We start from the raw sequence: 7,660 nt of genomic DNA, 5'->3' as shown, positions 1-7,660 counted from the left end.
ATGGGGAGGCATCCCCACCTTGCATCCGATACTGAAAGAAAGGCGGGATATAAATTATTTAAATAAACAATAAATAAATCCATAGATCTCAGGTTTTCACCCCAAAATCTTAGAATCCTAGCTGCTGGAATATTTGGTATATATATTAAGTAGAAAGCAGAAGGGCTAGTGCAGTATGAATTTGTGGTAGAAACAGGTGTAATTACTCAGGTTGTTCTTGATCAGAAAATTTAGAATCAGAGAATGTTAGAGTTGGAAGACACCCCAGTTTCTGTTTTAAAAAACTCTAAAGAAGGAGACACCACTACAAAACCTACTTTTGTTGTCTCTGAAAATCCATCATAGGACAGGAAAGGAGATAGACCAAAGACCTATACTGGGTTACAAGAGCCCCTAAAAATTGGCCCTAATGCAGAATGACTAGATGTCATAACCACAAAGGACACTGGAATTGTACAAAACACTAAGTGTGAACTTGCAGACTGCAGCCAAGGAGTTTATCACATGAAGCTAGTAAAGTGCAATGTTGTTGTTGCCATTGTTGTTGTTGTTGTGTGCCTTCAAATTTTTCCAACTTATGGCAAACCTAAGGAGGAGCTATTGTGGGGTTTCCTTGGCAAGTTTCTTCAGAGGGGGTTTGCCACTGCCATCTCTGAAGCTGAGAGAGTTTGACTTTCCCAAAGTCACTCAGTGGGTTTCCATGGCCGAGGTGGGATTTCAGCCCTGGTCTCTAGAGCTGTAGTCCAACACTCCAAACCACTACACCATGCCGGCTCTCAAAGTGCAATTACAATAGGATAACACATAATGTCTTTGGCATTTCAGTTGTGGGTGGAGAGCACCTTTTCATTGACAGGTCCCCACTGCCTGAAGCAGAGGTGAAGTACCATTGCCTGCTCTCTCACATCACCACAACAAGAAGCAGTGTGATAAGTACTTGCCAAAGATGCTACTACAGAGATCAAAATAATAATAGTAATAATTATGCAACAACTGTTGCATTTACACAATGCCACAAGGTGGCAATGTCTGAAAAAAATTACAAATTGGCGTACATGGCTAAATGGCTTTAACATCAAATGCTGTGCTTTGTAAACCACTCACTGTTCCTTAATTCAAACAGACCCCAGCAGCACTGAACCACAAAAATTAGAAAAACGTGTCCACAATTCTTTCTGGAAAAATGGCTGAGAAATGCAGGTAGTTTAATTAAATTTGTATGGCCTTCTGTATTCCTGTTCCTCTTCAACCTGCCCCAATGCAGAAAGAAAGCAGTTTGACACCACTTTAACTGCCATGGCTCCATCCCATGAAATCTTAGGAGTTGTAGTTTGGTGAGGTATTCAGCAAATCTGTGTCCCAGCTAGCCATTAATGAAAGTGGAAAATGTTAATGTCAGATCGCAATTACATGGGACTTAATTTTAAATGGATGAGAAATTTTAGTAGCCTTGAAGCTTGTTAGGGTCAGGATGTCGGAACAGGATACACTAATACTGTGGGTGTTGGACTGGTTAAATTACTTGCTGTCCATTTGCTGGCAAATAAAAACATTTTTATGCAGGCAGGCATTTGGTATATCATGCATAGCAGAGTGGTTTTTATGGAACAGATGGGTTTTTAACTACATTTTTAACTTTTGTATATTTTATGTGATTTTATATTATGTGTAGATGTTTTGAATTTTACCGAGATTTTAAATATTTTGTCTGTGAGATGCTTTGGGTCCCTCTGGGAAGAAAGGTGGCATATAAATGAAATAAGTAACTATAAAATAAATATGCATTTCTGGGTCTGATTTTGGTCGCTGGAATAGATATTTAAAGTTCTAAGACTAAACAATATGAACGGGGGATTTTTAAAGGGTCACCCAAACAAATCCAGAAAAAGCTGTCCAGGCCCTTGAATTGCTTTCTGTTTGTGGACCCACTTTTCAGATCAGTTAGAATGGCAGGTACTAATGGGTGAGCAATACAGGTTGAAAGAATGCTGGGAAGGGCATAGCGCAGGAAGGCAGTGTTGTGAAGGCCAGCATGCAGAAGCCCAGGATTAAAGCAGCACTGTGGGACTGTGCAAAAATTAGTGTTCCCAAACTGGTATGTTTGCATTTCCTACACTACTAATGTGATTGTGGCATAGCAGCCTGGTGTGATGAAGTCCTGAGTATTCCCTGTTCTTGTCTAGACACTGAATGGTTGTGGGGGCACACTGGCAGAGCACAAGGGGCAGGTCAGTAGATCTGTAGTGGTGGAGAATTACAGTCACAGCACATTGCTGGATTTGGCATACCAGTCCTATCCAGAATGTAGAGAGATCTTGTAGCACATTTGAAATTAACTGAAAGAAAGAAGTTGGCAGCATGAGCTTTTGTAAATTTCAGTCTACTTCCTCAGAAAATTTTGAGGAATGAATCTGAGGAACTATACTGAAATCTATGGAAGCTCATGCTGCCAACTTCTTTCTTTCAGTTAGGTCCCAAACAGACCGGCAATAAGCACTGGCTTAGGGGTGGCGTGGGACATAGCATTTAGATGACACATGCCCTGATGATGCCCCAAAGCTGGCATCAAGCTGCCTGACTGACCAGATGGCAGGCAGCATTGTGATGCTCCAGCAGTGTGGTGTTTATACCCTGCATACCACAGAAATGCTGCAAAGCTGCAACGGTGGCTGAAAGAGCAGCATTTTGCTACCTTTTTTTGAACTGGCAAATAGCCAGCTGTGGCACCAATTCAGTTGCTGTGGCACCAATTCAGTGTTCAAAAGGGTGGTGTCATGCTACCTCTTTAAGGCCTTCTGTTTTGGCCCTTAGTCTCAAAGGTGCTACAAGATCTCTCTACATAAAGATTCTACAGACTAACACGGCTATATCTCTGAGTCCTACTCAGAGCTTGGAAGTATTCCTTAAAAACAATTTGTAAAACCCCCCAGCTAACACTGCTAGGGGAAGGCTGGGGTGTGTGAGTGCTGCAGTCCAAAAAGATCACTTTTTGAAATTCTGGCCCTGGATTATTTTTACCTCATTTTAAGAATACATATTTATGTACTGTATTTACTTTTTATAAGATGGCCATAACAATGACTAATAAAATGGTTGGAGGATGTCATAGAAAGGGAAAACCATTTTGAAGAACAGGGCAAATCCCCTCTCCTTTGGCTGAGGATAAGGTCATCAATCTGTGATGTGTGAGAAGAAATTTTTTAAGAAGAAACCTGGTTTGTTCCTGGTAGTATCTTAGCTTTCTGATTGCCCCTCAAATGATCTAATGTTGGTTCTGTGAACTGTGGGACAGCTTCTAAGACCATTTAAACTGTACTTCCACTATATATTTATACACAAATACTACACAGTATTTGTAAGCCTCTAGTGTCTTAGGGCTGAAGGGCGGGATATAAATACCTAAATAAATAAATAAATAGTGACTCATTCCAGAGGAATCATAGAATCCTAGAGTTGGAAGAGACCCCAAGGGCCATCCAATCCAACCCCCTGCCATTCAGGAAGACAAAAACAAAGCACTCCCGACAGATGACCATCCAGCCTCTGTTTAAAAACCTCCAAAGAAGGAGACTCTACCACACTCTGAGAGAGCGTGTTCCACTGTCAAATAGCTCTTACTGTCAGCAAGTTCTTCCTAATGCTAACCTGGAATCTCTTTTTCTGTAGTATGAACCCATTACTCCAGGTCCTGTTTTCTCGAGCTACAGAAAACTAAACTCAGAATAACACTGCAGCCTTGCAACCTCTTGCTCCTGCATTGGCAAGAGACTGGATTAGATTAATCTTGAGCTACCTTTCAGCTCTATGATTCATTGCTTAGAGAATGAGTTAAGTACAATAGCTGGCCTGCTTTTAATCCACCATACACAAGGCATTATTATGGGGAAATATATCCCACATTCCTCCTATCTCTTTTATTTAGGAGATCTTCTCTTGTCTGGCTTTGGGCTCCTTCCTTCCCCCAAGACCACAAGTATGTATGCATATGCACATATGTTTTTCTACCTTTAACAAAGGTTCAGTCGGTAGAGGTCAGCTGGGAAACTTTTCATCTGATGGAGCTGAATATAATCTATGGCCCACCAGGGGCCTTTCCACATTATTATTATGTTTTAGTATTCTCAGCCAGAGAACTCTAGTGCCTTACCAAACTACAAACCCCAGGATTTCCTAGGGTACAGCCCTGTCAGTTGAAGTGGAATCATTCTGCTATAATTGCCTATAAAAAGGCCTCAGATGTGGCTAAATTCTAGTTCACAGCAGCTGAAGCCAGCCTGGTTAATGATGATGTGTGATAGAAATGTGTATTTATGTCAAATCCCTCTCAAAACTACAAGTCCCACCATTCCATAGCATTGAGTCATTACTGTTAAACTGATGTCATACTCCGTTAATTCTGCAGTGTGGCAGCAGCCTTACATTGGGCCATCGGTTCTCATGATTCTTGTCACTGGCCTAGTTAGCTCCCCTCTCATTCACACAAACAGTATCATTCAAACTTTTAGACTGCATCTCCCATCACTCCTGGACATTAGTAATTACAACTTGGAGTGATGGGAGCTGCATTCTACAATGTCCAGAGGGCTTTACACTGTGAAGGTTAGTCAAGTTTCTTCCTTATAACAGGCATCCTTGGGATGAGAAGTCAGGTTCATTGCCAGTTTGAGGCCTGATAGTCAAGCATTTCCCAGGATAAAGATCCATCTGATGAAAGGGACTGTAGTCCACAAAAGGATATACAGTGGTGCCTTGCTATCTGCAGGCATGCCATCTGCAGATTTAAGCCTCCATGGACGGCAAGCCTTGTTGTCCGCAGTGGTGGTGTGTGCACACAGCCAAACAGTGGCCGAGAGCAAGTTGCACTGCCATTAAGTCCCGTATTTTTTCGTATCTGTGGGGTGTGTGTGTCAGGAACTGATCCTCCAAAGGTACAATAATAAATGAATTAGTTTTTAGCAGTGGCATGACTAGGTTTGGTGTCATCCAGTGCAGTAACTCATGCTTTCACCCCCCTGCCATCAACGCCCTCCCATACCACACCATGCCGAATCCTTTGTAATGTTTTTGTACTAATTACTCATAAATTCTGTATAACATGGAATGTTATGGTAGCAGTTGTGACGTAAACGGCAAGCAAAATTAAGATTATACCTTTCAGTTACAATATCAAATGCACAGATATGTATGTGGTAGGTAGCATGTAGTAGTATTAGGTAGTATGGATATGAAGAAGAATTCAAAGAAGAGGAATAATGCGGCGAAGAAGAAAAGGACAGAATATTAGAGTGAGGATTATGTCAGGTGGTATGTTATGTTGTATATTATGTTGCTATTATGTAATATGATTTGCCTTACAAAGTCTGTTTACAAAACAATGGAATGTTTGTAACATTTTGAATTTTAACCAATAAAATATTATATTAAAAAATATCAAAAGCACAGCCTAATTGTATATATATGTACATAGTATCATGTGATCAAAGTGAAAATTTGGTAGGATGTGATGTTTTTAAAGAAAATTTAAAAAGAATCAGCAATTTATACTATTAAAAATAATTTAAAAAAGAAATTTTAAATTAAACAAATAACCTGAAACCACTCCTTTCTCCTCCTACTGAGCCTCGCCCCGCTCACACCATCTCTTTTGAAGGGACACAGGCAAATTTCACAGCCTGTTTCAGCCAAAAGGCAGATGTTTGGGGTACAGTGGTGTCACCCCACCTTAGAATGTCACCTGGTATTGTCTGAACACCTCACACAGCCTGCACACCCACAGTGATGCCACTGGTCTTTAGTGTCATAGAACTCCTTGCGTCCATCTACATTGCAGAAATGATGCAGTTTGACACCACTTTTACTGCCAAGGCTCCTGGCATTTGCAGTTTGGGTGAGGCACCTGCTCTTCTTTGAAAATGAAGGATTAAACACTTTGTAAAAACTACAAATTTCAGGATTCCATAAGATGGAGATACAGTACTTAAAGTGGTATCAAACTGCATTATTTCTATAGTGTACACCCAGTGGCATCACTAGAGGGGGTGCAAGGGGTGTGGACTGCACCAGGTGGCACCCTAAGGGCGGGGGGTGACACCACTGCTCCTCAGACATCTGCATTTTGGCAGAAATGGGCTGTGCTGTGACATTTGCCTGTTCAAAATGCTGAAGAGATGGTGTGAGTGGGCTGAGACTCAGTGGATGGAGAAAGGAGAGGCTCCATGATTTTTTAAAAATTAAAATATCAATATTTAATTTTTTAAAAAGAAATTTTAAAAAATCTTTAAAAACATCACATTTTACCAGATGTTCACTTTAACCACATGAAACTATGTATAGGTGAACACATTTATTCTGTGTGTATGATATCATAATTTAAAGGTATAAATTTAATTTTGCTAGTTGTTTATGTCACAACTATTGCCATTACAAGTAAATTAGTACAAAACACATTACTAAAGATTCTGTATGGTGTGTTATGAGAGGAGGTCAATGTAGGGTGTGTGGCACCATGAGTTACTGCACTGGGTAATACCAACCCTAGTGACACCACTGTGTAGACCTACCCTTTGTTAATTTGCTGCAAATGATTAACATGATTACCTGTCTGGAAACTGCAATGAAGATGGCTGTATCTTTTGAATTTCAGACCCTTGTGAATACAGTTTAGTCAAACCATAGGTGCTCTGCTGCAGTTCAGTTGCCGGGATCAGATAACATACCCTTAAGAGCCATGCATGAAATGAGAGTACATCCCCCACTTTTAAAAAAAAAATTATAGAACTGTTATTTGTTGTGAAAATATTTCTGTTTGCATTGCGATTTTGTGATCTCTGAGTTGGCCCAAGGAACCGTTGCATTAATATCAACTTTAACGTGAGGGAAGGGAAGGGAGAAAGCTGAAAGAAGCAGCAGCAGTCATGTTGAGGGAGGAAGGAAGGCTGTGTTAGCTGAAGAGAAAATAATAGTACACCTTTAACTGCCCTCGAGTTGATCTCGACCGATGGTGACCCTGTGGATGTGACATCTCCAAGACTCCCTGTCTTCTAATGCTCTTCCCAGGTCCTGCAAACTCATACCCATGACCTCCCTAATAGAGTTCATCCATCTAGCATGGGGCTTTCCTCTCTTTCTGCTTCCCTCCACCTTTTGCAGCATTATTATTTTTTCCAATGAGCCATGCCTTCTCATGATGTGTCTGAAGTATGAAAACCTCCATCATCTTGGCTTCCAGGGAGATTTCTGGCTTGATCTGCTCTAGGACCCATTTGTTTGTCTTTTTGGCTGTCCACAGGATCCTCAGCACTCTTCTCCAGCACAACATCTCAAATGAATTAATTCTCTTCCTACTCACTTTCTTACCTGTCCAGCTTTCACGTCCATACATGGTAAAAGGGAAACAATGGCTTGTACGATCCTAACTTTTGTGCTCAGTTGTATATCTTTGCGTTTTAGCACACATACAGCATTTAAAAAAAAACTGTAGACACTTTTGTTCAGCCTGTATAAAAGGTTAATATTATCTCTGTACTGTGGGTTGAGTGCTGAGCTGGAAGCTAAAAGGCAGGGTGACCAGATGTCCTTTTCCTCCCGAAACATATCCTCCATTTCACCCTTCTGTCCAGGAGGAATTCCAAAATGTCCTTCATTTCGAACATGACTAGCA

Source organism: Sceloporus undulatus, chromosome 1 (assembly GCF_019175285.1).
Source record: "Sceloporus undulatus isolate JIND9_A2432 ecotype Alabama chromosome 1, SceUnd_v1.1, whole genome shotgun sequence".
Classification (NCBI taxonomy): Eukaryota; Metazoa; Chordata; class Lepidosauria; order Squamata; family Phrynosomatidae; genus Sceloporus; species Sceloporus undulatus.
The sequence above is the reverse complement of the archived record's forward strand: the minus strand, read 5'-3'. Positions refer to the sequence as shown.